Source organism: Musa acuminata, chromosome BXJ1-6 (genome assembly GCF_036884655.1).
Source record: "Musa acuminata AAA Group cultivar baxijiao chromosome BXJ1-6, Cavendish_Baxijiao_AAA, whole genome shotgun sequence".
Taxonomy (NCBI): domain Eukaryota; kingdom Viridiplantae; phylum Streptophyta; class Magnoliopsida; order Zingiberales; family Musaceae; genus Musa; species Musa acuminata.
The window spans coordinates 5,175,020-5,184,943 of record NC_088332.1 but is presented as its reverse complement, the minus strand read 5'-3'; the positions used below and the strand labels follow the sequence as shown (position 1 = coordinate 5,184,943).

The 9,924-nt window shown below is 34.8% G+C and overlaps 1 pseudogene; it reads left to right on the top strand.

The window, feature by feature from the left end:
• Positions 1-2,068: 2,068 nt before the first annotated feature.
• Positions 2,069-6,455, top strand: LOC135677646 (putative vesicle-associated membrane protein 726; annotated as a pseudogene).
• The last annotated feature ends 3,469 nt before the right edge of the window (positions 6,456-9,924 follow it).

Sequence of the window (9,924 nt, the reverse complement as noted above, 5' to 3'; positions counted from 1 at the left end):
TACAGGTAATGAGTTCCTGGGCTTTATTTAAGAAACGGGACAATCTAGTACTAAAATAGTTGAAGTAAAAAAAAAAAATTAAGTAAGAAACACTAATATAAATCTATCTCATATGTGATACGAAATCTGTCGTTTGGCACATGGTTGCCATATGAGATTCAAGTCATCCGCTTCAAAGAAAAATATAAGCTTCCTTCTTCTTCATTACAATAATGACAAGGAAGACAATCCTAAGCTTCCTTCTCTCTCTTTATGACAAGAAAAATAATCTTAAATTTTTCTCTTCCTTCGTGATAAGATCATCACAAGCTTCGTTCCTCTACTTATAAAAACATATTCTAAACAAGGAAAAGGAGAGAGCTCTCTCCTTTCCTGAACTATTTGAGCATATATTTAGGGGCCTCATATTATTAATTTGAGCATTAGAAAAATTGAGTCTAGAAACCTCTCTCTCGATCTTAATCTTTATGTAGGTGGTACATCGAGAATACAATACCTCCACCTTATGAGTACAAAACTTTTAACTCAGGAACGTGAATACATCTACCTCAATAGCGCAATACTTTCACATTGGGAGTGCAATACTTCGAGATTCTTCGGACATTCATACACACACGGGTCTGGACCACGTCGGGTTGACTAAGACATTACGATATTTTTTTCTAACAATATCTAATCATCAAAAATATATTTATTTTAAATTTTATTTAATAATTTTTTACATTTAATGTGATGGTATACCAGATCAATCAATTAGTACCTCATTCAATAAATTTTTCATATTTAAAATATTTATCTAGTAATAATATATTTACTTATCAAAGAATAATGATTCCAAATATTCGATTTTTATACATAAAGCATACATAAAATATTAGAACATACTTATTGAAGGTTGATGATTAAAAATTTTATCTAATATTTTTTATTAAAATATTAGACTCATAATGGTGTATTTGGTCTATTTAACAAAGATTGGGAGGTTGAGACCTTATCAAATATATTTTGAGTCAATTTTCAAAATAAATTCATACTTCAAAATATTTCACTGAGATGCCTCTACTTTAAAATTTTTTGAAACAATATATTTTTTTTTTTCAAATTGACCCATTTACTCTTATTGACCATTATCCTTTACCTCGTGGGGTCATGCTTTCATCCCGAATAATCGCCCGTAACTATTACCATTATCGCTTGTAGACCCACCCTCTCTACTCACCCATAGCCCTTCTCGTCACCTCTAAGCCCCTCTTGTGTCGTTAACCATAGGTGAAGAAGGAGATGAGGCGACCCATGTGCCCTCGTTATTGACCGTAAAAGAGAAAGGAGGAGAAGGGCACACGCCTTTGTCGTCGTGAGAGTTATGGGCGAGGCATATAATAGGTCGATGAGGTTAATGGAGGCGCCTCTCATGGGTTACGAGTCTAGCATAAGAAATGACAAAATGATTTTTTTCACAAGCGCAGCGTGCACTCTTTTGGATTTTTTTTTTAAAGTAAATGCTCTATAGGGACAATTTCAAAAAGTAGAGATTTTTTTCAAAAATTCACTCATAAAATTTTATATATTAAATTATAAATAATTTGATTAACAATGACAAGATTTTGGGATCAAATATAATTTATTATTTATAAATAAAAAAAAGTTAAAAATAAAGGATAATATATGAATAACCCTATCTTCATTTAATAAAATATATTTTTTATTTGTAAAAATTAAATAATAAAAAATTTATAATCCGATAATGTCCGACAAACAAATAGTAAAATTCCAAAACAAAAATTGTCATTTGGATTTCGTCCCTACACATTGGACCTCATACCATCTAAAATTAACTGTTAAGCGATGACCATTAAATGAATTTTCTAAAAAAAAGGTGTAAATAAAGATAAACATTATTTTTAATTCATAAATGCATCAAAAACTTGGACAATACCAAAACCAACCTCAACAACTGCTGTCATCCCTTAACATCGAAGAGGGTAAGGGCAAAACACGCTTCTCCCTGAAACGGAACGGATCCCTCCCAAAAATAGAACCCGTGGGATGCATAAACATTTATTCTTGGCATCATTTCCCCGAGCTTCCAAATGCGAATAATAAAAACAGAACAGCCCCTTTTTACGTCGTCATTGCTCGATCTCCTCACGCTCCTCCTCCCTTAGAGCTTCTGCAGATCTAGGGTTACGGTTTCCCCTTCTGGTGGCGGGGAGATGGGGCAGCAATCTCTGATCTATAGTTTCGTCGCCCGAGGGACGGTGATCTTGGCGGAATACACCGAGTTCACCGGCAACTTCACCACCGTCGCCTCCCAATGCCTCCAAAAGCTCCCCGCCACCAGCAACAAGTTTACCTACAATTGCGACGGCCACACCTTCAATTACCTCGTCCAAGATGGTTACAGTGAGTCCCCGAATCCCCTGTCTTGCGATTTGGTCGATTTTTGTCGCGTTTCTATCTTGCGGTTGATCGGTGGGGAGAATGTTAGCTCTGTGGCGTAGTTTTGGATGGATCGTGTAAGGTTTTGTGCGATTGATTCGGTTGCTTCTGTGGTTTCTGGTGTTCTTGGACCACGTGTTATGTTTTTGAACGTTGGGAATAGATGCATGAATGTGCAACATTTAAAGATTGTCTTTTTCCTCTTCGTGTAGGTCAAAAATAATATATTAAGCTCTAATAAATAACAATACTTAAGCCAATCAAAAAAGGAATGGAACAATAAAGAATACAATCACATGCAAGGCAAGATAAATTAAAATTGTTACAATTTCTAAAGTCCTCTTTAGATCAACTATCCACAAGAATAACTTTTGGTCCATAATATAATCACCTAGATGCGCTTTACAAATACACCATGGAGAAAGCTAATATCTTATCAATAGGGATGTTAAATAACAGAGTAGGAGTAAGTTTTTCATAAATCAATACCAATCATCGAGCTTAATGTTAATTCTAATGAAATTAAAAAGAATGAGTGCTGAAAATCATGAAAGTCAACATAAATCAGCCATCTAATCAATAAAGGTTTCTACTTCTCTGATAGAATATTATGCTTTCTCCCTCAAACATTCTCTTTTGTTTCTTTCTTTTTTTTTTCTTTGCAAGTTATGATAACGATTTCTTTATTTACACATTGTTAGTCTCTTTCAGACAGATTTCTTTTTCAAATATGTATTGTTCTTAATATTGTCATCAACAATTAGCATGTCATCTAATAAAGCAAGAAAATATTGGAAGGACTTTATTCAAGTTCGAATGAAACTAATTTAGAGACCTTACTTCTGAAAATTTATTGGATATTTTATATTTTTAAATTAATATCTTAGATATGAATTTTCTTTTGTTTTTTTGTTTACAGAAAATTATTTTATTTTTTGGAAAAACATATTTCTATTTTTAATGTATCTTCTTTACTTGAAACAAGTATTTATGCTAAATTTCTAAAAAGAGTTATTAAATTAGAGTTCTAAATTAAATATCTCAGATTCATTTATAAAAATAATTTTTTTTTTCAAATAAAATTATAATTGTTCAAAAATAATTATTTTAGAAATATCAACAGATTTTGTTTCTTATAAAAGAAGTCTGTTCAGCAAAAAATGTTACTGATTCAGAAAACACAAATTTAGAAAACTGAACATTTCTATCTTTAAAAGACAGTTTTTATTTTTACCTGTCAAATTAGTTTTCTATTTGATAAAAGAGTTTTATTAGCTGTTTTATTTCTATATGATATTTAATTTAAAACAGTATTTTATTCATTGTTAAAAATAATACTTATTTGGACCAGCTTGCAAATATTTTTACATCCCCTTTTCCGGAATAAATAGTCACTTATTTTTTTTATTTCGAAATGAAACTCCTGGTCTTTCATTCTAAGTAGTTTTAAATTTTGTCTAGAATGTTTCAAAATTTACATCTTTTCCTTGACTTATTCAACTATTCTGTGTTGTAATACTTTAAAATTATAAAAATTAGATCTAAATATCAGGATTTAAATTTCATAACTATCGTTAATTATTTTAAATTATAATTTTGAATTAAAGGGAAATAAAAGTTCTTACGAATAGGTATCTTATAATTATTTGCTTGAAACAAATATCATAACAAATTAAAAAATGAAGAATATAGAAATTATCAATTGCATTTTTGCTCAATGAATAAACGACGACAACAATGATCAAGACATTTGCATGATATAGCTCTTCTTGATTTATCTTTTTGCTTACAAAATATTTAGAATTTGCCTAGTGACCCTAGATTAATCTTCAATCTCAAGTTGTGGTTCAATTTCTCAAATTTATTTTTTATACAAATATTTTTGAAAAGTTTTTTATTACATTAGATAGTGCATAATATTGTTATGTGGACTTGAACATAAAATCTATCACTTTTGCAATTATACACTAGCACAACAACAATGATCAAGACAATAAAACACTAGTGCATCAACAAAGACAATTGCTCAATAATAAAACAATTGCTCAAAATTTGTTAGGTGGAAAGAACAGTTAGAAGCTTGGTTAATCACATTAGGTCTAGAATATTCTCATCTTCTCTAGCCTTTTCTAAATTTGGTCCATTAGACCAATTTAATTTTTTGAAGATTGAGAAATCCCTTGACTAGATTTAGAATCTTTACAACTAAAAGTTTACCTGTCAAGTTATATGAAATGTTTATAAAATATAAAACAGCTAAAGTTTTTGAGAAGCTCCATAGGATACCTCTCTTAGGGATGCAAGGGGTTTTGGTAGATATAGTTAATGATGAACTAGCAAATTGCACATGGATGCTGTCAATAACTAGCCATAAATAATTTTAGTTCCTTAAAGTAAACCCTAGAAACAAATGTTTTTCCTTATTAACAGGTATATAGTTAGCTATTAGGCTAACACGATGGAATCAAGTGGTTATTGATGTATTTTATTAATTGGTGTTTAACTAGATGCTCAACCATTTTTTGCTGCGCATAATACGAATGAAATGACTCATAGTAGTATAGTAGTATACAGGACATACGAAGCTAGAAGATTATACATGTCACATATATATAGCTTGTTTCTTGGAGGATGTTGATAAAGTTCCTTCCTCTCTGAGCACTAGCCACCACTGCTATTTTAGTTGCAACTATAATTAGTAACTATACTGCCGGCATCCAAACAGCTACACGTGCAATTGCAACTTGTAGCATTTTCTTTTTGCTCACAAGAAGCACTTGTTGGAATTTCCACTAAACCACACTTTGGATTCTAACAAAAGTGTTGTCAATAAGAACAACATAGGTTCACAAACCAGGGTGATATTTTTCTCAATGTGTTTTGGTCTCACACATGCCTTTTGACATATTTCTCCAAGTCCCATTACTTTGTCCAAATAGCAACGGGCAGGTTACTAGGTTTCTTGTAATAGGTTAATGGTTGTTTACATTCCAGACATTCTAATAGATGCTTCTTGTATTGGTTTTACTTATCGGAGCTTAATTGAGATATCAATGTTGCAGCTTATTGTGTGGTTGCTGTTGAGTCGGCTGGCAGGCAAATTCCCATAGCCTTTCTAGAGAGGGTTAAGGAGGACTTCAATAAAAGATATGGAGGAGGAAAAGCTTCAACGGCTACAGCCAAAAGCCTAAACCGAGAGTTCAAGTACCTTTTTTTCCTCCTCCAACCTAGTTGTTGTAGGTTTGTTTTAGCATATTAGATTATGAAGTTATCACTGACATATCAGGTCTAAGCTTAAGGAGCACATGAAATATTGCGTGGAGCACCCTGAGGAGATAAACAAACTGGCCAAAGTGAAAGCTCAGGTTTCTGAAGTAAAAGGAGTCATGATGGAAAATATTGAGAAGGTGATGTTTTTTGCTGTTTAATCCTCCAGTTATGTGTGAAGTTTATTTATCCCAACTTGTTTTCTTGCCGATACAAAAAGTAAGTTATTGTTCCCATTTCTGCTGTTTTTAGGTTCTTGATCGTGGGGAGAAAATTGAGCTGCTTGTTGACAAAACAGAAAACCTTCGCTCCCAGGTACAAAATGCATTTTGTCATACATAAGTATGGATGTAGTAGGTAGTAGTATATTTGTTAGTTGTTTTGGATAGGAGAATTTGTGGTCTTTTTCTACTCATTTCTAGCATGTTGATCTTGATTTTTCATGTTCATAGTTCTAATGGATCTCCGACGTATGGAATTTCAGGCACAAGATTTCAGGCAACAGGGTACAAAGATGAAGAGGAAACTGTGGATAGAGAATATGAAGATAAAGCTGATTGTCTTTGGCATCATTATCGCACTAATTCTCCTCATATTTTTGTCTATTTGCCATGGCTTCCAGTGCTTCTGAGTGCCCACTGCCGCCTCTCCTTTCTATATGAATATATCATTTACAACTTACACATATTGTTGCTTTACATGGTTTAGCATATTCTATAATAAATGAGGATTTTACAGCTTCACTTTAATCACCCAGAATCTTGGATTGACTTTGTATGTTCTTTCTTGTTATATGAGTTGAAACTCTGATGTAAAGTTCAAAATTTATAGTTTCACCGCATGTCATGGACGATCCATTGTTTGCTGTTTGCACTGGAGCAGAATAAGAAATCACACCTGTAATAATTTAGCTGAGATGTCATCATTTGGAATTGGATGATTTCCTTTTACACTGAAGCAGCCATTGTAAAAATTGTAATCATTAGCTGAGATGTTTGCACGGGAGCAGCCAAATTGCTTCCTCAGAAGGTGGCTTAAATCTCCAATCAAGATGTCAGGTTGGTTACACACAAATCTAAAAATTGAATTCCCTCAATTGTCAGGAGAATTAAGCCTCAGTATGACTGAATCCAAATCTTGAAGCATTTGATGTCTTTGTCATCTCATCACTTTTTGTTCCCATCCAGTACACATCTTCTTCTGTCATGAACTGTATTCGGTGTTTCCCAATGGCAATGTAGCCCTTTTTCTCCTTGTTCTTGTTTTATTTTGATGGTCCATTTGTCCCTCTCTGTAGTTTACTGGGACCATCTGCTTCTACACATTGTCTCTCTCTCTCTCTCAGTTGCAAACCACGGAGTCCCTCACTCACACCCAACTTTAATCTATTGGGCAAGAAAGGTGGATCAGAACACGCTTGGTTGAGCTGAGCACGAGCAGTTTTGAGCTCCAACACAAAGCCAAGCATATAAAGCAGTTCGTGGGGCCATTTTTGGTCCCAAGCATGGGATTCTTCTTATCGTATTCCTTTTTTGCATTTACTTTTAGATTGTACGAAACTGCACCAAAAAATGCCTCCCATCTCTTGAAGATACGTAAAGAGAAAGACACACACACCAATCCCCTCCACAAGACAACAGCATCCCACACCTCTCTCCCTGGCTTTGCTCTTCCGACTCCGATCGGCAACCTGCTGTTCCAAGGGAAGAGGATTTAGGAGAAGGGGAAGAATGTGCGGTGGTAGGTCCACGAGGGCCTTGGTTACTGGCCTAGTATGCTGCTTGTGTATCGAGCTCCTTCTCTCTGCATCCACGATTAGCGGAGGAACACCACCGCCGGTGCCTGTTGCAGTCGTGGCTTCAGCAAGAGACATGCTCACCATGAACAGGAGCTTGGACCCGCTCAATGCCTGCAAGAGGAGAGTGCCCAAGGGGCCTGATCCCATTCACAACAGGTACACAATACAGCTCACGATGTTTTCGCTTAAGCTTTTTGAGATCTACCGAGCTCTATAGGTTCTTTTCCTGGTGCTTGTTTGCACAACTTGTGATTGATTTCTTCCTGCTTGTTCTCGTCTCATTCTGAAATCGATGCGTCGCATATCTAAGGTAAGACATTGTGACTATTGGGATCGATGAAGCTGATACTGCATCGTGTCTATGGGTGTGCTTCTCAGGAGATTGGGGAGACTCCGACAACCTCCGGTCGAAGCATAGTGGTGCGCAAAAGAATGGAGGCTTCTGTTCGCAAGAAGGATTGCAGAGTGTGGGTCTCAGCTTGCATGTCTCCATGAAATGGACCACCTTCAAAGACTCCTGAAACATTAGCCACGCATGACATCCTTGCTTTGCCGACTGTTGTTGAAACAAGCAGTTCATTCTAGAAATCTTGATGTGAAGAGATTTGTCATCCTCTTTACTGATTTAGAAGGAAAGTAAATCTAATACACTAAGCTCGATCACAAAAGAACAATCCTATTAGCAACTATACTACCATGGCTTGCCATGGAAAGATGAGCAAATCGAAGAGAGTTTAATCTCTCTCTCTCTCTCTCTCTCTCTCTCTCTCTGTCTCCTCTCACTGCATGTGCATGTGTATGTGTGAGGATATTGATGTGGTTCACTGGCGGTGAGAAATGAGCAGTGTAAGGTCATCGAGAAAATAGCTTAAATATGCATGACAATTCATCTAGTCTCGTATCAATCGACTTGGCTATGGAGTGACACAAAGCAGGAGGAGAGAGAACGTATATCCAGAATGGCAATTCAACTACCAAAGTAGCTTTCCCTTTTGCTTCTCTCTTTATTGCTTCTTTTCTTGCACCATCTTTGAAGAGACCGGGGAGCAAAGACAGAGTCCCAAGCAGCAGACCTGTTTCACGGATCAGATCTCAATCATGTCACCACCATCTCCAACCAGGATGTTCTAACACCTGCACAGCTGTGGCTATCGATTATATTTAATCTTCTGGGATATCGAAGCTCAAAGTTAGTCAAGATAAAATAATGTTAAAAACATAAAATTACTATAAAATAATAATAATAATAATAATAATAATAATGTAATCTTATTCTAACTAGGAAATCAATTGAAACGCCATTCAAAATCAACATCTCTTCTGGAAATAGTGTCATCAGGTGTAGTTTAGTTTTTTTTAATTCATTTTATTTTTAATATATCTAAAATACTCCTTTGGAAATGTATCAAAATATCTTCTTTTTTTTTCTTTCTTCCTTCTCCATTTCATCTTTTTTTTTCTTCTCATCTTCTTCCCCCTTTTCATAGGCAACAGAGTTGACAGAAGATCGACTATAAAAAGAAAAATTGGGTCGATGATCATAATGACTTCCTCCTCTTCCGTAGCCAACAAAGCCAATGACGATCACATCAATGAAAGATCGACAATCAGTAAATTATTTTTTTTATTAATTTTATAAAAAAAAATACGATGATAAAAAGAGGACTTTAAATAGTAAGAAGCTCGTCAAATAGTGGGTCAAGTTTTAAATTATGACCAAGACATATTGGCCGAGTGGTATGAAGTTTCCAAGTCAGCATGATTGATTCGATCGAAATGGAATCCGAGTCGAGTTTTGCACGAGCCAAGACATGATGGTGACCGAAAGGTTCGATTGCTTTGTTCTATCTCTTCGTCCATTGAATCCATTTTGTCAAGTAGTGGGCCAAGTTTTTAGCCCTTTTTTACGACCAAGACAACATGGGCGGGCCGTCGGTATGAAATTTCCAACCCAGCACGATTGACTCGATCGAAACGGAATCCAATTGGAGTCAACCGAGCCGCTCCATTACAACCAAAGACGTGATAGGTGATTGACGGTATGACTGCTTTGTTCTATCTCTCCATCGAATCCCTTTTTTCGTTTTTAACATATTATTCTTTATTGAGATATATTTCAATTGTTTACAAAATAAAATATTTGTTGTAGATAAATTTCAACTACAATCCGAACACTTAAGACCTCTTAACTCGGAACTTAAGTCTCTAGACTTAACTGCGTTGTTCTATCACTCCATCGAATTCTCCTTTTTTTTTAAAAAACTAAGTTTCTAGACTTAAAAATTTTATATTAAAATTTTTATAATTATGAAATCAAAATATTTATCTCCATTTGTCCTAAATAAAAGCACAAAAACAATTGACAAAAAAATAATTTCAACATCCGAATTATATTTTCGAACAGATGGCAACATCGCGGG